The sequence below is a fragment of the Aythya marila genome (genome assembly GCF_965140915.1).
Source record: "Aythya marila genome assembly, chromosome: 1".
Lineage (NCBI taxonomy): Eukaryota > Metazoa > Chordata > Aves > Anseriformes > Anatidae > Aythya > Aythya marila.
In genome coordinates, this window is record NC_139042.1 from 67428290 (window position 1) to 67448923 (window position 20634).

The following is a 20634-nucleotide window of genomic DNA, read 5'->3' on the forward strand; positions in this document are numbered from 1 at the left end:
AAATTTAACCAGGCATTTTGGTGAAGGAAAAATAATTTATTGGATGTAAGATGAAAAGCTGTGAGAGTAAACATCAATCTCATCTTAGACACATGTCATTGATTGATGTTTGCTCTGTGCTGCTGCCTGGAGGTAAACTCTTTGAAATAGCAAAGTAGGTACTTTATCTGTCTGTGGGTAGGAGTACAGTTTGCTAAGTTACTGTTTTTTTGAGACCCTGCTACATCTTTATGTTCAATCAAAGAGAAAACAGTAAATCAGAGTAATTGCTTTACCCCACGGCATTTCTGTTTGTAAATGGGAAAAAATACTGTAAAAATCCTCAAATTAACTTCTGCTGTTTAAGCGAGATAAAAAGTCTAAAAATAAAATAAAATCAGTTGCGACCTAGGAAGGTATTTTATTGATTATGTCACTTGGTCATCAAAGGCTGCCCCTTTGTTATAATCGAACCAATACTTCAAGTGTCATTAGGGAAAACATTTATGGCTCAAAATGTAAGGCTGCCATCTCTAAGGGCTCACCGTATCCCATTAGCAATTAGTTCCCAAACAGGCATCATTTATACTTAGCTGAAAATGGAATTGGTACTGAGAAACTGGCCAGCAAAAAAACATGGATGTGAACAGTGGAAGAGAAAACAGACAGTAAGTGATGGCACTCCGATGTTGTCAGGCAATTCAGCAAGAAAAATAACCTGAATTGTTGTAATTAAATTGTCAGAATTTGACTGTTTTCTAAAAATGTTTGGGGTTATTGCCCTTACAAGGTCCCAGGTTGGCTAGTCCTTTCGTGTTTTAAAGTATTACAGAGATATGAGAATGATAGCTCTATTAAACTCAGACCCTAATTTCCATTCTGAATTAAGTCTTATAATCACTGTCCTGCATAAGGGCTGAGATGTTTTTATTTTATTTTATTTTATTTTATTTTATTTTATTTTATTTTATTTTATTTTATTTTATTTACTTTTTATTTACTTTTTATTTTGGTGTATGAGTTTTTCCCTGGAGTTACTCTTTTTAGTTACTTTGGCATAAATGTGGTAATTCAGGGGAGAAACAGGCTATTAAATATATAAGAAAATATCCTCACTTTAGCATGAAATTTAGTATGTTGAATCATGTGCCAGATTACAATTTGCAGGGAAATGTTGAGAATAATCAGAAAGCCATTTAAAATTCTTTTTTTGAAATATTAGCTGTTTTTTTTCATTGTTTTGAAACAGTTCCAACTTTGCACATAATTCAAAAATGACTGTGCTAAAATTTCATTTAAAAGATATATGTGTCCTCACAGAAAACTTGTTCATGGGTCTAGCTTTATCCTTGAAATTGCCATATTTTTTAGTCACTTGCAGTGTGAATTTTGGGTTTGGATTTCTTTTGTTGTTGCTGTTTTTGTTTGTTTGTTTGTTTGTTTGTTTGTTTTGTTGATCAGTTTTGTGTTTTGTTTTCATTTGGAAGATGATCAGCTTTGCACACACCCTGGGGATAGTTAAACCCTGCACCTGGGGGACTGGAAGTGATATTATTTCCACAGTGATGGGAGCGGCTGATGCCATCTGACGGTGTTTCACACGGAGCCTCTTCATCTGGTAATGAGAAAGGAAGGGTCAGTTTGGGCCCAAGTGAGGATGTCTGGGCGTGAGCTGACAACATCTGGGAAAACAGCTCAGCCTTTGCAAGAAGCATTTAGGTCTTCTCACAGGAAGCCCACAGGAATTGGGATTTTGCTAATTTAAGAGATCTTTCCATGTCACTGTGAGTCATCAGCTCTGCTTTTGTTTTTAATAAGTCTAGACTTCAGAAAGTTTTGTATGAAGTACAACGTGTAGCTGCTGGGGCAAAGGAGATCAAACTCATGGGTCACAAACATCAACTGCAAATAAATAAGCTGCTTCTGCTATATCTATATTACAATATTTATGTGCATAGGGGGTTAGAAAGAGGCTGTGGGGGGTGTTACAAAAAATAATCTGACAGGAGGCAAGGGGAGCACCAGTGATCTTGCCCCCCGTTTTCCTACTCAGGTCCTTTACTGTCTCAAAGCTGCCAGGTATTAGAGGATGGTGATCTGGTGGCCAAATGACTGTATCTCTCCTGAATCTCCCTTTGGTGATGTGGTGATTTTGTGGTTTCTGGAAAAGTTGAGCAGTATCATTAATGCCCACAACACAGCTATGAAAGTGGGTGATACTTCAGTAAAGGTGCAGTGCTTCAGTTTGTTTAAAGTGACATCTTCTTTGGAGTGCAAAACTTGGGGGTATTCCCTATGGCTGAAGGACAGGAGAACATGTTAGTATATTGTCTCTATCCAGGTAATCATGGAGGTTAGACCTTTTATTCCACTTGTTCCAAATAATGATGTCTGAGGGAGGGCAAATTGAGGCAGAAATAGTGTGCTTTGGAGAGAAAAAAAAAAAAAAAAAAAAAAAAAAAGAAGAAAAGAGAGAAAGAGAATCCTCAACACTTAAAACTTTAGGCTTTTTATATGATTGCTTTCAGCCTAGCCTGAGACTACATAACTCCGTGGACTTTGTAAGAGATTAAATCCAGTCCCAGGTATTTCAGGTAAGGTTATTGCTCTGCTCCTAGGCTGTCCCCTGAGCTGTCTGTGTCTATTTCTAATTAAGGACTAAAGGATATGGTTCCTTCTGATGTCAACTGTAGCGTGAAGAAAACTGTGGGTACTTCTGGCAGTGCTGTGGTGAGGCTGTTGCTGCCACCACCCTCCCAGCACAGGTCAGCTCTTCGGTTCAGGCAGCTCTTGTGGGGAGCAATGACCAAAGAGGAGGTGCCCAGAAAGGGAGCCTTCCCAAAGCCATCACAACAGCTTGGCATTTATTAAATGTGCCTCCTCTGAGAAGTGTGGCAGCCCATTGGCATTCTGATCTGTACAACACCGGAGAGTGAAATTATTGAGGGTATTCCGGGAGAAGCAGAGAAGGTAGAGCTGCTGTGACTGGGATGATGTGTGTGGGAGGTGCTTTGAGTCTGAGAAACTGGTATTTGGATGTAATTAACTGGTCAATGTTTCCTTTTCAGCATGTCTCTTGGCAGATCTTAGGGCTAAGATGAATCAAAGTGTGTTTTTTAAAGCAGTGTGCTAAATTCAGAATAGTGCAATTTTTGTAATATAACATTTAGTCATATATATCTTTTGCATGTATTTGACCCATCACTCATGCTTCATGTCCTTTAAACATGAATTTGAAACAGGCACTGCATTTAAAAAAAAAAAAAAACAATATACATGTATCATTTAAAATCTATTTAAATTAACCCCTTTTGAGTTTTACCTCTATAAAACAAATATAAATGACACTGACTTTTGAGAGATGACTGGTTGTAAGTTCTTTGGTTACCCTGACTTGCAAAACTACTTCAACATTTTGGCTCACAGTACCAAAACTCTTAACCTATAAAATGATGTGTGAGTGTGCATATAACATATATATATATATATATACATACATGTACATATGTACACCACATGCATATGCACAGATGCTCCAATGGGGGAAAAAAATCTGGAGATATTTTGTGAACTACACAGCTTAGCTATGGAAATGATAAACATAGTGTAAATGGTTAAAAGGTACATGTGCATTTGGGATTGTTTTAAATTACAAATTAAAGGAAAAAAAAAAAAAAAAAGAAGGAAGAAAACTATTAAAAAGAATCATTTTCCATTAACTGAAGTGTTTGCAATAAAGACAATTGTAGCAGTTGGCAGCGTTCTCCTTGAACCAAAATAAATAAATACATTTGGTGACATACGTTCAAGGAAATGTGATTCTGCAACATTCATGCAAATAAGGAGCAGCCTTGCAAATGCTGGAGATTTCGCCATCTGTATTACCCAAGGAATACAACTCTCGTAGTTCTTCCCGACTTACTGCTTATAGATGGCATATTAGGCATTGTCACACTGTTGCTCCATTTGCATAATCGTTCTGAATTATTGCAGGTTGTGATTTGTGGGGCCAACAGTGAGTGTCTCATTCAGGAAGGGGTTCAGAAATCTGAGGACTTGTATGTCTTCATCAAATAGTCCTTCATCAAATGAAGGGATATTAGAGACTTGTGTGTCTTCATCATATAAAGGGATAAAAAGTCCCTCCACTTCAGGAGTATCACACCACAGCATTTTTAAATTTGTGTGAGGCGTAGTGAAGATCGGTACACTTGTTTACTTCCTAGAAACTAGGTAGGGATCAGTATTATAATTAATCTCAGAGGAGCTGCCCATCTTTATTTGACTGCAGGCTACAATCCAAATGCAAAGCATCTGAAAAAGTCAACAGGGGATGGGGAAAGGCAGCTGAGGATGAAGTTATAACTGGATCCCTGCAAATTCAGAGGAAAAAAAAAAAAAAAAAAAAAAAGTAGAAACAAAAACCAACACCTAATAGCAGTTATCCCTGGTGGCATAAAGCTTACTTTAAACACAGAGATGTTTGTTAGAAAGTCTCTTATCCCGGCTTAAACAATGGGAGTACAGGGAGATGGCATGCTGTCGTGCCTGAGGACTATTGGTCATGCAGGAGTAAATGACAGCTGCTCAGCCTCCTAGCCTCAGTGGTGTGCACAGTACGTGGTCTCTTATCTGGACCCCTTTGGGATGCCTTTGCTAGTCCCTTCCTCCTGGAGGATGGTGTTTTCCTGCCCCAAACTCCACTCCTATGAATGTCTCCTCATTACACTGTTTTTTAAAGAGGGAGTATTAGTATGAATAACATGCTTACAAAAAATATAGTATAAAAACAACAGCAACAAAATTACATCCGTATGCGGAAGAAAAAAAAAATTGGTTGTTAGCTGTCTTCAACTTGCTGTACTAAAATCTTATGTTCACAACAAAATTCTGCTCAGTCTTGGGCATCTGCCCTTAGCTGGCTATCAGGAGGGTCACCTGAGAGCCCACCAGGAGCTGGTCTTATCCCACCTCCTAAGTCCTCGTGTGAAACCTAGTTGTTAGGGCAGAAGGAGTCCATGAGGAGTAAACAGCATTTATAAGTAAACATAAGGTTTTGTGTTCGTTTGTTGACTGCTAAGGCATTGTTTCTAAATCCTACTAGTGTCTAACATATCCTATGTATTTTCAGCTCTCTCAAGTCTTGAATTAGAATCAGATAGCTGTTGGCCTTTTTTGCAGCCTTGCCTGAGGCACACTAGGTAACATCACGTGGGTAGCCAATGCAACATATGTTTTGCAAACTGGGAAGTGGTTAGCAAGGCAACATTTTTTTTTTTATTAACACATGGTGCACTTACATGACATTAATATATATTTCTTCTTTACAGATTTACAGTGCCAGAAGAAAGGCATTAGCTGAGCTAGGCAAAATAGGCAATCGGCGCGCTCGTTACATTTTACTGAAATAGCATGTAAACCACACTGCATGCCTTGGTTTCCTGTGTGATGGGAATAACAGCATGAAATGTCTAAACCTGTGTTGTTCTGAGGAAATTTAGGGAAAGGTTTCTCTGGTTTATGATGTCATGCATTATACCATAATTCTGGGGGGGGGGTGGAGAAGGGAGTTTTTTTTTTTGTGTGTGTCTGTATTGGAGCCAGACTAATTCATTTCTAAAAATTAATACTGTTGTTGAATGCAGTGATTTTATTTCCTCTCCAGCTACACTCTACCAGCCATACATACCCTATCATGCCAGTATTCATTTATTCGTGCTCTGAAGTTGTGATAATGTCAAATCCATCAGAAAGAGGAATTGTTTCAGCAGTAGTTTCACGACTTGGCTGATTAACAGAGATCAGAAGAAGCAGCCTAACTGTGGAAACCACTACAGCATGTAGTTTTAACAGCTCTTTAGGGAGCTAGTTAATGAAAGAATCACTACAGAAACACATCCATGTAAAAAAAGGAGCATTCTCATACAACACTCAGAGGATATGTCATAAGTGGAAATATGTTCATAATTTCTATTTACTCATAGCTGTAATTACCATCTGCCTTAAGAGTACTTTCAGTCTTTGTCAAAGTTGCTTAGATATTTCCTTTGTCACATTTCAAGCAGAGAAGTTCTGCACAGACTAGATCCTGCCCTGTGATTTCTTTTTTATTCTTCTGTAAGAATTTAATTATCTATTCTCTGTGTGAAGAAAGCATCAGCATTCCCAGAGACCTGAGCCTCCCCAGCCTGCTTGGACTGGCATTCATCTGATTCATGTTCTTGCTTATTTTTGCCATCTGTCTGCAAAACAGAGCTCTTCACTTTTAAACTCACAGTGGTTTATATGTTGCCCGCTCATTTTTAACTCTAAAAAAAATCTATTCCACTTTTTGCTGCAGTGTCTATGAGCCGGATAGAAACGTGCTGCGCAGGAAAGAATGGGAAAGGAGAAATCAGGAGGCCCAGCAGGAGGATGGCACATTTAACACAAGTTACTCCCTCTTCAGTGAACCGTACAAGGTAGATGCTTCCTGTCTGGGTGGCTCTTTATTTATTTATTTATTTTTATTTGACAGTATAAAATCACAGCCTACAGTAAGGCATTGTCCAGGTCTCAGCAACCTCCCACAAGTACCAGCCTCACAAAATTTGCATAGAACATTTATGGTTCATTGAGAATTGGATTTTTCTTATATTAGCTTCTTACAGTGTTCAGCAGCACATGAGAATGAAATAAACGAGAAATATCCTAACAATATTTGAGGTGGCATTAAAACTAGGAGGTGAAGGTGATGGTGCCCTGTTTCTGCAACACTTAGGAGAAAGTAATTGCGTTAGAATTGTGTGTGAAGGACAAGCCATACAGTAAACATTATGCTCTGGCCAAGGTTAATGTGATGAAATATCTTGTTTTGATTTTTTTCCCTATAAGCATTACTAACAACATTTGTCTGCTAGGCATGTTTTGCCCTCAGCAAAGGCCGAAGTAACTCAACTCCTTGTTTTATCTCTCGTGGAAACACTTAATGCGATGAGGCACAACCATCTCTCCCCACCTCGTGTTAGGAGGGCCAAGCAGGATCCTCTGCACTTAACTGCTATGTCCAGAAGTTTCCAATCAAGTCCTTCTGAAGGGTAGACCAGAGAGCAGCATCCCATGGAGGCTGCTTCTCTCCCCTAGATAACCCATGACTTTGATGCACACAGGCAAAGCTATGTGCTTTGGGTGCTTTAGTGCCTCTTTTCCCATATTTGGGATCTGGCATTTGGCTCCTGCACCTGACTTCAGTGCTTTCGTGTTTCTACCTGTGTGTCAGGGTCAGCTTTTAACTTTCTATTCCTTCCAGATTGTTGCTGTTTCTAGTCCCTAATAAAAAAGAAAGATCTACCACTTTCAAACCATGTCCCTTGATAGAAGACAGTACTGTCTGCCTTGAAGCTGACTTCCAGCTGCCCAAATTTCAGATTCATTACAAAGACATTTAGAAATCATTGGAAATGTCTTGAACTCCTCCTTACAGCTCCACTTGAAAAAGTCTACCGTGAGACCAATCAAGGACTAATACATGGAAAAATGCCTGAAAAACTAAAGTTAGCTGTCTCTTGGCATTTAGGGAGGGCTCTGCTGCAACAGGGACTAATAATTTTCCATTTGGTAGGTCCGAAATAGACCCCTCAGAAAAAAAAGGGCATGTCTTTTTGCTGGGTCCCTGATACTGTTTGTTTGTTTGTTTATTTATTTATTTATTTTTAGTATGATATTTTGCACACCTTGATTATTACCTGTGTCCCAATTACTGACTGCCACAGACTTCATGTATCATGGGCACATCAGTAGTTTCTGAATTATTTATGATGTTTGAAAACATTTGTGTGCAACCACAGTATAATTCCATCCACTGTAATGGGAATGGACAAAAATTCATTGCATGCTCTAAAAGTAGTGGGTACCCCACAAGAAGGTCAGAATAAAGGCTTCATCCATACTTCTCACTTTTAAACACTATGGCTCTATTTTGGACTCGCCTGTAGAAAAGGTGCTGCAGAGATACATCCCACAGCTGACTTATTCAAGGAAATGCTGAGAAAGGCAAAGCCTAGGACAGCTGTATAAGTTGACCACTGTTCTTCTGGCATGACAGTCACAGCTGCTTGGGAAGGCCAGTCATTCTGACAGTGTCAGACACCAAAACTTCAGCAGTGGGATACTCTGCATGTCATATCCATACTGACAATGGACCTATTGGGCTGTCTGACATCATCTGAGTATTTCTGAGCTCTCAGTGTGGGGATGCAGAGCTATGCCTTCATCATTTTTATCTTATTGTAGAGAGAGACAGAAGAAGAAGTAACATTTCTGTAAAAGCAAAGCTGAAACCGACTCTTACCTTATTTAAAGACTGTGTACAAGTTTTAGATGTTTCCACAGGGGAATGAAGCTACAGCAGACATTCACTGCAAGCTCTGATCAAATTCAGTATTCCTCTGCACAGCTTGAGAAACATGAGCTAAAGCCAGAGGATTTGCCATTCAGAAGGCCATATCTGAAAATCAAAGACAGACTGGAAATCTCTTAAATCTTGTGTCCTCTCTCACCTTGACTTGTCTCACTACTCCTGAAACATCAGATTTTCCAAAAAATCTTGACTCTTTGGGTTGCCCCTTATCCTCTTTATTTCAAAGTATCCATAGCAACCTTCTATGAAGGATTACAGGAAATCCAGTGTCTTTTTACTAGAAATGTCTTTTAAAGGAGGTAAAAAAGTAGGAATTTCATTCTGGATATTTTCTGGATAGAATACTTTGCCTCATTAACCATATCAGTGTGTTTTTTTTTTATGAAGAAAAAAAAATCTGATGTCCTTCCATGCAACCATCAGGTTTATTTTTAGAACTGTTGGATCCTGCAAGTCTTCAAATGTATGGATACATCTTACTTAGCAGAACATAGAGCAATGTAAGTTAGAAATGTTTGCACAGAATGCTTTTCCCACTTACTCATTTTGTGATTGTTTTCCCTATGTGAATGATTAAATAAAGCCAGCAGTATTTCAGAGCAAATAATAGGACAAACTTTAACATCTAAAGCTCATAACAAGTTACCTCAGATCCCATCTGTTTCCTGGGAGAATGTAAGTCAGCTCTTCCAGATGAGCTCAGCTCAGCACAGAATCTCACTTCAGGACGTCCCCAGTTTATCCAGAAGGAATAAACAACACCAACCAGTTGACAGCCCATGCAATGATAGAAACGTTCAGTCTGTTTGCTGCTATTGTGGTTATCTGGCATCTATCAATAAGATGCATCTCTGTATGACATACATATCTTACCCATATAGAAGAAAATATACTAAATTCTCTGGGCTGGTGATAATCTACAGATAATCTGCAATTAGGCTTTTATTTTTTCCCATTCAGAAAACAGCAGTCAGAAAGAATGGACCTTCTCTTAGAGAAGCTGGGCTTCCTGCGGCAAAACTTAGACATAAATTCTCTTACATCCACAGATCGAGAGGCAGCTGGATAGAGAGCTGTCTGACAAGTTGTATCAGGGGCCCTATTCCATTCTGTGGTCCTTGTTGACATACTCCTGGAATTTGAGGAAACCTGAAGCACAGGCTGGCTGAGACAGGCTGGGCACAGACCCAAGGGCAGATCTCCATCCCTTGAGGAAAGATGCAAATGCACCTCTCTGCAAGGTATCTACACAAGTTAGAGGATCCACAGGAAATGCAGAAGAGATCCACTCAGTAAAGAAAACTTCTCTGTGCTTTCAAGAAAATAATTCTGCTGGTCCAGGAGATGCCTAAGTGTAGAAACCATTTCATTGACCCCAGGAGACACATATATATAAGTCCAACCATCTTCAAGATCAATCAACCTAACTCCATATAGCCATGAATCTTTCCTCCAAGCAGCCCAGGATCTCCGTGCTGGTCGTTTTTTAAAGCTGATCGTTTTTTTTTTTTTTCCTCAATATCAGCCAAGCACTCCCACATAGATGCCTTCTGTGCCTCTTAATCTGCCCATGTTTTCTACCCCAGTTAAGGTTGTGAACTAGACAACTCATTGCATCTGCAGCACTTTCTTTTTAGAAGTACATGATGCTTCCTGCTTTTGAAGCCTCTTTAGTAATAACCTTTTATCTGGGACTCCAATGTGGTTCCAAAGAAAGAGAAGAAACGTCCCCTTCTTAAGCCACGTGCTGTCTGTGAATTAATGGTTCATATTTCTTTGTGTAGCAGGTTACTGTCCTTGTGACAACAGCTGCATATGCAGAGAGAACATCAGGCTATAGAAGCTGATCCATCTTACAGCAAGTTTGCAAAGCAATGTTTCAGATGCAACATTACTGAGCTTTTCCCTTCCCACTTCCCTTCAACATATATTATTGAGGTGTATTCAGCTCTGTTAGACAACATTGTTACTTGCATATCAGAAAGCTAGCCATATATTTTCAGTAGTTGCAAGGTACTCTCCCTGAAACTTGAGGGAACAAGTTGCAAGCAAAACAAGACTGTTTCTACTGTTGACATTTACAAGGCATTTTTGCTTGGACCTAGTTTCTTTTTAGAAAACCCTTTAAAGAAGATTTTGAACAAAAGCAGTTTCAGTCCTTTTCCCTTGCAGTTTTTCTGAATTATTCAATTTTATTGGAAGTCTTAAAAAAATAATAAAACACTTTCACATTTCCAGAGTGACTGGTATTGCCACTATGTCCTTCATGTTTTTATATAACTTTAAGTGGGTCTTCTCTCCCTTTACCCTCTTCTTTCTCCAAGAAACTGATTCCTTCTTAAACCAAGATCCATCTCAAGAACCTCTTCGCCTTCTGAAGCCAATGGTTGTTTCCCCATCCATATTCCATGTCTGAAAGAGAGAAAGGAGAACACCACCAGCTCATTAATGTCTTCCTCTGGAAATGTAAAGCAAAGAACATCACACAGCTGATTCTTGGCAGGGTTCAGAAAAATTTTCACTGCAGAAAAGCTAATGATACACACTTTTGCTTGCAGAGGCTTTTTAAAGAAATATTTTTCAACCCTTCTCAGTATTTTTCTTTCACTTGTTATATCTCTTTGTGGAGTTTCTGCCTATTTAGTCAGGAAACAAATGGGTGATTTCAAAAACAACAATTTATCTTAAAGCAGAGAAATGTTGGCTATGTCCCTTCTACAACCACTGAGTATTGTGAAGAATCTGGGGGATTCTGTTTTTTTTTTTTTTTTTTTTTTTTTTTTTTTTTTCTTCAAAGAGGCAAGTGCCTTGGAGTAAGCATCTCAGCAGAGTACTTTCAAAGAAGGGATGTAATGATCTATAGTTTTCCCATCGTGCCATGACCTGTCTTCAAGTCACCTCACAGTGTTTGGCTGGCTTAGACTGGGGAGTTCATTCAACAATTACACTGGGCCTTGTGAGGCTTCCCAGTTGCAATGTGGAAACTTAAGCAGGCAGAGAAGGAAATCAAGAATGCGATATTTTCATTCATGGCTGAAGGATAGCCTGCACCGGGCTATAGGAAAAGTTTTATCATGGTCAGATTTAATCCAAACCATTCTGTGGAGTTGCAATAATAAATTTTCTAGTTTCCAGGTAATATATTTTAACTACAGCATGATGCCAGTGATAGATTTCTTTTTTTATATACTCTAAGGCCCTTTATAGCTTTTCCAGTTCAGGGTAGATTTAAGATGTTGACAAGTGTCTTCAGAGACAATAAGGATTTTCGATTTCATCCCTCAACACTGCTGCTGAATAAGGCAGTGCTACTTCAGTAAGGATTTCAGCAGAAGCAAGCAGGGAATTTTGTTTGTCTTACGTTGACTGTTGTGGAACTCTCACTTTTTGTTTTGCAGACCAACAAGGGGGATGAGCTATCAAATCGCATCCAGAATACCCTGGGCAACTATGATGAAATGAAAGACTTGTTAACTGACCGATCAAACCAGAGCCACCTTGTTGGGGTTCCCAAACCTGGGGTTCCTCAGGCATCTCTCCCCAAGCCCGATGAACATCTTATTGCAGACTCAAGACCGCCACCTCTTCCCTCTATTTCCAGCACTTCTTCTTCCACACCAGCAGCTCTACCCACGCAGCAGAGCAAAAGCACCACAATGGGTTGGCAGAAGGCTGGGCACAATGCCACTTCAGAGGGCCAGCAGAGAGCCAGCAAACATGGGCACCACTCACTGGAGTCACACAAGGGCGACTTCAAACTGGCGAACCAAAAATCCAGTCTGGAGAAACTAAAACGCTATGCATCTAGTCCCACTTCCTCTTCCTCCTCCTCCAATGCTGCTCAGCAAAGCTCACTGAGGGCCACACTAGGTGACAACGCCAACAGAGTGCCACAGCCTGCGAAGCTAAGTTGTAACACAGAAGGAGGAGCTCAAGCGCAAGAGAGGCCCTCAAAGCACGGCGGCGGGCACTGTGTCCAAAACTTCCCACCATCTCTTGCTTCGAAGCCCAGCCTGGTTCAGCAGAAACCAACAGCCTATGTAAGGCCGATGGATGGTCAAGATCAGGCCCCTGATGAGTCTCCAAAGCTGAAGTTACCAGCAGAGACAACCAAGTCATACAGGGGAGTGCCTTCTAACAAGCCTGATTCGGCCAGGACCAAGTCAAAGATAGCAAAGTTCAGCATTCCTAAGCAAGAAGAGGTATGTGTTTTGGTGCTTTTTATGACATCCCATCTTGAATAGGTGGATGAATGGAAGCTTAGAACTGCAAGCTTCATCTGTCTCTTCACACATTTTTAAAGTCTTAGTTTGCATGTTTAAATTTTCTCTTACTCTTCTGACATTGACGTACTATATTGCAAATAGCAGCCTCACAGTAATGCAAAGATATCTCAAAAACAAAATGCTCACTGTCTTTAGGATTGTAACACCTCCTACGGTGGCACTTTCTAATAGTACACATTCACTGACTTCTTTTTTCTGAATGTCCATATATAAAGTCTGGATATTTTTAATATTTCTTTTTGCTGGGCTTGTGTGTTACGTTGAACTGTTCATATTTAGTTTACTTTTTTTTCTCTTTGGCAAAGATTAAATGAAGTGGTTGTGATAAGAAATAGTTTTGCTATCCTTAGTGACATCAAAGTAGTTTTACAATCTAAATAAACTACATAACAATATGAGATCTACAGAATAGATGAAAATGTAACCAATAGATGAAAATGTAACCATGAGACTCTCCTTTTAGTTCCTTGTATCTGTTTCTGTTTCAAACAGATTTCTAAGACTGGGATTTTCTTCCTAAAGAACCACAGTCTGTAGAAAACCAGTCTTGCTACAAAGATTAGAACATGTCTAAAAAACCTTCTACACAATATTTCTGTTATCAGCAGTAGATTATGATGGTAACTGCTTGGAATTATTTTACGTTCATTTATTTCATATTCCATTGACTTCAATAGGACACCATATTTATTGCTTGTAGAATCTGTGATTTTCTGGTTTTCAGTTTTTTGAATGGGGAGGAAATGGTTGGTTTTGGCAGAATGAAGGATGATTTCTTTTGGGGAAATGTATTGAGAGCCTTGTAAGTCAGTACAAAGATGGTCACATCCTCTTTTGTGAACTGATAGAGCTACCATGACTTAAACAATTTATAGTATTTATTGGAGTAAATGATTCTATTTGACTGAATCACTGGGAGAGTCTCAGAGCAGAGATACTGATTTACTCTTATTTGACAGCTGTGCGTGTCTTGAGTTGTTTTTAGTTTAAATATTTCTGTTTCTGGCGTTGTTAAAGGAGAGGAAAACTCTCGTTTTCAGTGAAGTTCTCTGGCCTTTTAACGCCTGTTTTTCAGAAATGGAGTTGACTGTTGTATTCCCCCTTCAGTTTGGTTTAGGAAGTTTCTCTGGAAGCAATTACTTCTCTCAGCTCCTCTAGGCATTATACCTATGTGGGTTTTTTTTCCCCTCTAAGTTTAAGTTCAGTCAGTTCCAAACAACTCTGAAGTGATGTATTATTCCTGAAAAGTGGTTGTTTTTAGGCTCTTAAGCAAATTTGATAAGCAAATTTAGCATTTATAGGTTGCTGTAATTGTGCAGATAGATCAGGTAATGGCATATACTAATATCCATTTAGCTATTATTTCCTCCTTCAGACTTGTGCTTCTATCTGAAAGTGAGAAGTATTGTTAGAATTAAAGAAGCCTGTGGCAATTGTCTGAATCTTTCAAATTTCCCTCTTTACATGTATGCAATACCCTAGGGACCAGTTTGGAAAGCGGTTTTGATAGGCAATCATTTGCTTGTCTGAAATTCAAGATTTACCATTTGCATTCCAGAGTTGCCTACCTCAGTAGGAATGAAAGCTTTCACTTGTTGTATATGATCCATAATGATGCATAAGGATAAATTATACTGCAGTTTCTAGACATATAGACATATTTGACATTGCTTTAAACTAACTTGCTTAGATACTGATGGCAATGTAGGGTATGGTAGGAGAGCATGGACTACAGGGTAGCTACTAAGTGTTCACCAATTTCTCACAGATCTTGTGGAATGCAATATTTTTGAAACAGTATTTGATAACATAATATAAAAAATAGCTGAAGTTGAAGGAGGTAGACAAAAATGAGGTTAGGGGATCATAAATATGACGGACATATTGTTCAGAAGAAAATAGTAGATACTATGGGTGGTGTTGGAATTTGAATCTTGAGCTAGTGAAAGACAATGTTTAGATTTCATATTTAAGGGCTGAAAGTCCTGGTGATAAAAGTGTCCATCTTTTTTTTTTTTTTTTCCTTTTTTTTTTTTCTTTCCTTTATCCTGACAATTTCTTTGTTCTAACATTTTCCATCCCAAGTGACATAAGATGAAATTGGTAACCCACTGTTATTGCTACAGGGAGAAGTATTGACCAAGACTGAAATGTTTTTGTTGCCTAATCCACCCTCCCTTTAATTTTCAATCATGTTTCTTTTTGTTTCAAAACATTTTTCCATTCTTGTTATTTTTTATCATACATCTCCTAATACCATTTTGTAAGAATTTCCATGTTGTTTATTTTTTATTTTATTTTATTTTCTGCTTTCAAACTCATAAAATTTCTTCTCTACATCAAATGGCCACTGTTCCTCATTAGGGGCAGAAGTTTTAAGCTGCTCTCAGCACAAAAGCTGTCACAGTTTTGTGAACCTGTGCAGGCAAGAATAAGTTTCTCTTGTTCAGGATGGGGCTAAACGTGATGGCCAGAAAAGACCATGTATCCCTAGTGGCCATGGCATGGACAGAAGAGAAGAGATGTAATATAGGACGGTCATGAAGGGAAACAGGCTGACAAACAGGCTAAGACAGTGTCTGGAAAGCTATATGGAAATGGAAATGAGTGGCAGAAATCTGCCTGAGGGCAGCCAGGAGAATATGGGAAGAAAGGGAGGGGCAAAGAACATGGGGATGGGACATAGTGGAAAGAAACTTGATATATGCTAAAATAAAAGGTATATGTCTGAAATAGTAAGGCACTTACTGCACTCTGGGAGCTTAGTGTAGGCAACAACAAAGTCTTCAAAGGAGTCAGAGAATGACCAAATGATTGAAGTTGGAACTGACTTCTTGAGATTCACTAGGCCAATCTCGCTGCTAAAACAGTCAGCTAGAGCAGGCTGCCTGTCACCATGTCCAGTTGGGTTTTGAACATCTTCACAGATGGAAACCCCAAAACTTCTCTGGGCAACTTGTGCCAGTGTTTGATTGCCCTCACAGGAAACAAGTATATTCCTGTGTTCAGATGGAATTTCATGTCTTTTAGTTCATGCCCATTGCATCTTGCCCTGTCAGTGGCCACTACTAAGAGTCCTGCTCCCTCTCCTCTGTTGCCTCCCATCAGACGTGTTTATATTGTTGAGTTGCCCCAGCCCCTTGAGCCTTCTCTTCTCTGGGTTGAACAGTTCCAACTCTCTCAGCCTTCCCTTTACTGAAAGATGCTCCACTCCTGTAATCATCTTTGTGGCACTACACTGGACTCACTCCAGTAGGTTCATATCTTTCATGGACTGGGGAGCTCAGAACTGGCCCCAGCACTTCAGATGTGGCCTCCATGTCTTCCTCTGTTCATCTAGTCAGACCCCAGCCTGTACTAGTGCATGGGGTTATTCCCCCCCTATATTCAGAATTTTACATTTCTTCATTTTGAACTTCATGAAGTTCCTGTTAGACCATTTCTCCATCCTGTTGAGGTTCCTCTGGATGGCAGCATGACCCCTGCAACTAATTTTGGATTGTCTGGATGGCAGAATGATGCCAGAAACCACTTTTCTCCATTTTATATTACCTGCAAACTTGCTGAAGGTATGCTCTGCCCCATCATCCAAGCCATTAATGAAGATGTTAAACAGTGTTGGTCACAGTATTGACTGTGTGGACACACCATTATGAACTCATCTTCAGCAGGACTTCGTGCCACTTGTCACAACCTTTTGGGCCATTTAGAGTCCTAGCTCTCTGTCTACCAGCCTAGTATTGTCTGACCAAGTAGAGAGTTGAATGTTAAGAAATAACCATTTTCTCAACTCCTTCAGGTTAGATTTTCTTCTAAAGGGCAGATGTAGTGATAATCACTTTGGTTTTATTTTGAACATCATATGGCTACAGGCAGTTCCAGATTCCACAGACAGAGAAAACAAGGAAACAAGAATATATTGTTATAAATCTCTGATTTGCAAGTCCCCTTTCAAAGGCACTCACACATTTCCATGCACTTGTATCTAGCTTATGGTGCTTTCCAGAATCTATCAGTATATCTAATAGTTATGCACTTTCATTTGTGTTTATCAGTTTGAAGGAACGATCACTGGAAAAATAAACACAAAATGAAGCAAAATTAAACCTCATATAAGAACTGAAGAATAAGAAGCAATGTCACACAACATGTGTGAGTTTTCAGCAGGATACAAAATTGTCTTCTGTACATCCCTTGAGGTTTTCAGAGAAACAGGGCACAAAGTTGGCTGCAATACAATTATTATTCACTAGAAATAAATGCACTTGGATACAAATTAGACCATTACTTTTCAAATACATGAAAAGGGTTGATTTTTAATGTAGTTCAATACCTCATTTAATATTTTTAATCAGTTTTGGAAAGCCTTCAATATCTTGACACAGACTAAAGCTTATAATTTTTTTTTAATTGTTTTAATGAGAGTAACTTGGATAGACCTGTGTGTAGAAAGGTATCAGTTACTCCTTTGGGAATTTAATCTTTAGGAACCAGGTTCATCAGTGTTAATTAGAATCCATACCCAACCTCCCTGTCCTTCCAAAATTATCATATTGCTCTGTATAAATGATAGCTTGTCATCTCAAGTACTGATACTTCACATTTTGAACTACTTAGGAATTGTATTGCTGAAAGTAAAAACCCACTGTACTGAACAGACGGGAAGAGAAATGTATAAAGGAAAGGAAACAGGAAAAGCATGTGCCTTTTATTTCTACAATTTTGTTACAAGTGAGACAATAAGAAAAAACTAAGATGGTAAATCATGTTCTTTACATTTGAGCTCTGGTTTTGAATTTCATCTTGTGGGCTGCATGCTGATTTTTATTATTACATTGAAGAAGCCTTATCTACTCTCCTTTGCTTACTTCTGTAAGGGTTATGGAGTAAGAAAATCGAGGTTGTATTAAAAAATGACTAGTGGTCTAATGGTAAAAAGGATAGATTTTGTTCTGTTAAATTTGAGAACATGTTTATGTGAAATGTAGATAAGGTCATCATGAGGACGTGTACTTATTTCACTTCATGGAGTACTTACACAACTTCTTCTGAAGCAGAAGTAATGCAAAATAGATTAAACTTTGAATCTTTTTTTTTTTTTTTTCCTTTTTTTCTTTTTCATTTTTGCCCTGGCCTTACTCAGGCAAATTCCTATTTGCCTGGATAAGATACTCTCTGCAGTCTTTCTCGTTTGAGTGGCTATATATAGCTATCAGCATCTGGCATACACAGTAGCAAGTGTTCTTTAAATCTGCAATTTTTTTTTTCCTATCAGTTCTTTCCCCATGTATTAACGGAAACCCAAAACCAACCAAACAAAAAAATCCATCTCTTTTCTTTCCCCTTATCCCCTCTGAAAAAAATAATCCCAACAATAGACTTAATATCATCAATTTGTTCAAAATTGCATTCTTTTAAGGAGAGATTCGTTGCATAGCATGGACAATAAGTAGGTCCATGCTTAAAATTGAAAGTGGAAGTTCCCATGTGAAAACACAAGTGCATCTCCACCTTATTTGACTACACAAGTTCCAGTGTAGATTAAACAGGGAAGGTGGTCCTGATCGGCACATGCTTCCTCTGGAAATAGCATGTATCTGGACCTACTGGGAATCAGTGTCAAGGAAAAGGGTTTAGGGGAGATCTGACTAAGTGCCTTTCCTCAAAGGCATGGTGCAGTCTTCCCCCTGCTGTGACAGAGCCTGTTGGGCTGCTGCAGGAGGAGGATCCAAGCAGGAGTTGAATCCAGACTTATTTTTTTTTTCTCTGATTCCTGGGGTGTATGATTCTGACCCAGAAAGGCAAAAGTGAAAGCAGAGGGGCAGTTAAAGATGCTTTTAGATAAAAAAAAATAAAAATAAAAAATGAAGAAATGAGTTGAATTTATTAGCAAAAAAACGTCCAGAAATCCTCTGGCACTATTCTAGTAGACATCGGTGCATTCTAGTCTGGAGATACAGGCACAGAATTAAGAGTGTTGATACTCCTCTACCATTTATCAACTTTATTGAAGAATTGCAGTGCTTGAGAATCCAGTTAGCAATCACAGCACTCGAGTACTGTAAGTATGAGCCAGTTGTAGATGTTTTCTTTCCCAGATGTTCATGGGAAAGAGTTAGCAAGCTGCATTTACAAGAAGACACAGCTCAATTCATCCCTGTAATGTTACCGCTGACCTTCCCCACAAATAAAGGATGTTTTCCCACGTTAGACAGGAAGAACTGGACAACAAGAGCAGTGTGGTGCAAAGATCCCTGCTAGTCGTAGGTTATTCAAGACCTTCTAGTGAGTCCGTGGGAGGGCTGTGCATAACTGCCCATTTTTGTGTAAGAGAGTTCAACAGACTAGGACTGGAGGGAAAGAATGTATTAAATAGACAGAGCAGTGTTTGAAACTGTTAATAAAAACAGTGGAGACCACAATGTGCAAAGATGGATTTTCCACATAGATTTCAAATTATGATACAAGCCTCTCCCTTTCTAGCAATCTGTAGTAATGAAGGCACACAGTAACTGTGTGTGCAGGCAATTTTGCTGAACGCATCAGGCTTAATTTTTCTAGTTATTCTTGCATTGTCGTTGTTGTAGAAATAAAATGCTGTTTAAATACCTTTACTTGTCTGCTAGAGCTCTCTAGTTTTACTGTTTCCAACAGGGAAAGAGTTTCATTTCCCTTTTGAATTATTATTATTATTATTGTTTTAAATCTGGGAAAGCACTAGCTAAACTTATCTATAGGTTTGAAAATAACGAATTGTTTTACTTAAACCTAAAGTTTTCTGTATGCATTGCTTTCCATATGGTGTGTGCTATGCATTTGTTGCTATGGTGAATCTCTTGTTGTCCCTCATTGTTTTTAACTGGTAGGATGACTATCATCAGAGAAAAATCTCCTGAAACTGGATATAAACTTACATTTGTCAAGGGAATCCCTTAATGTACACACCTGCCTTTTCATGAGTTTTTCCCAAGATTGTTTTTTTTTCCTAATTATTGAAAAAAATATTCTGTGCAGCTCATTGGGGTCCCTTATAAATGAGATCCTCCCTTCAATAAAACTGGTCTTCCCGTCTTTCAAAAGATAAACAAGTAACTGCTTTTCTAGAGTTCAGTAAATGTAATAATATGGTTCACTGTGATAAAAGTGTGTTCCTCTTGCTTTTATTATTATTTTTTTTTTCAATGAGACAGGATGGTTTGGTTTATGAATCAGATCTGGAGTTGATACAAAAGTGCACGCATAAATTTGACCACAACCCTGTATAATTGCTTCTTCAGTTCCTTTTGGTAAGTAGTAAAGATATTGATGAAGGAAATAAGATTTCTAGGAGTACAAAAACATTTTTTAATTGCACATTTTGTCTGATTTTTCTAAATCCATCAGTAGTACTTATGATGATGGTAACGGGATGTAATTAAAAATCCTGCCAGAAACAGGTGGCACTGCTATCACTTTTCCACCTTTGGCCCCATTAGCATGGATTGCTCTGAATCTGTGACAGTGTTCAGCAGTTGGAGAAACCCTTCCTTTTCTGGATGTGCTGCAGAGGCTGTGCACTATGGCATGGCACTCCTGCAAGCACAAGACACTCTCCTCAGCTCCCAGTTTCAGATCAGCATCTCCTCTCCACCTGCTTGGTGGCTTCTCAACAAAAGAGTGCTTAGAGAGGGCAGGGTATGTGCGGAGAGCGAGGGGGGATTTCAGATTACCAACGAAGTATTTAGACACTGCTTCTCAGACCTCACATTGTACGACACTAGAGCACTGTGTCGGTGTGCAGTCAGGTGTGGAGTCCAAGCCTGCATTGCTCCTGCAGGGACTCACATTCCCCTTTCCAGTAACTATAATGAGGTGGAGCACTCCTGTCTGCTCTTTGTATTCACAGCAATCTATAAGGTATCACAAAGGATTTAAAGGTAGTTAAATGTCTTTTTGTTGTTGTTTGATCAGTTTATGCAGAGTGTTTTATTT

The 20634-nt window shown here is 39.0% G+C and overlaps 1 long non-coding RNA gene across 1 annotated transcript in view; it reads left to right on the plus strand.

Annotated features, from left to right (window-relative positions):
- The first annotated feature begins 12464 nt into the window (after window positions 1-12464).
- Window positions 12465-20634, plus strand: part of LOC309891928 — a 119884-nt gene continuing 111714 nt past the window's right edge. Inside the window, exon 1 of the long non-coding RNA XR_014319571.1 lies at window positions 12465-12579. This is a non-coding gene — a long non-coding RNA (uncharacterized lncRNA). The remainder of the gene's footprint in view (window positions 12580-20634) is intronic.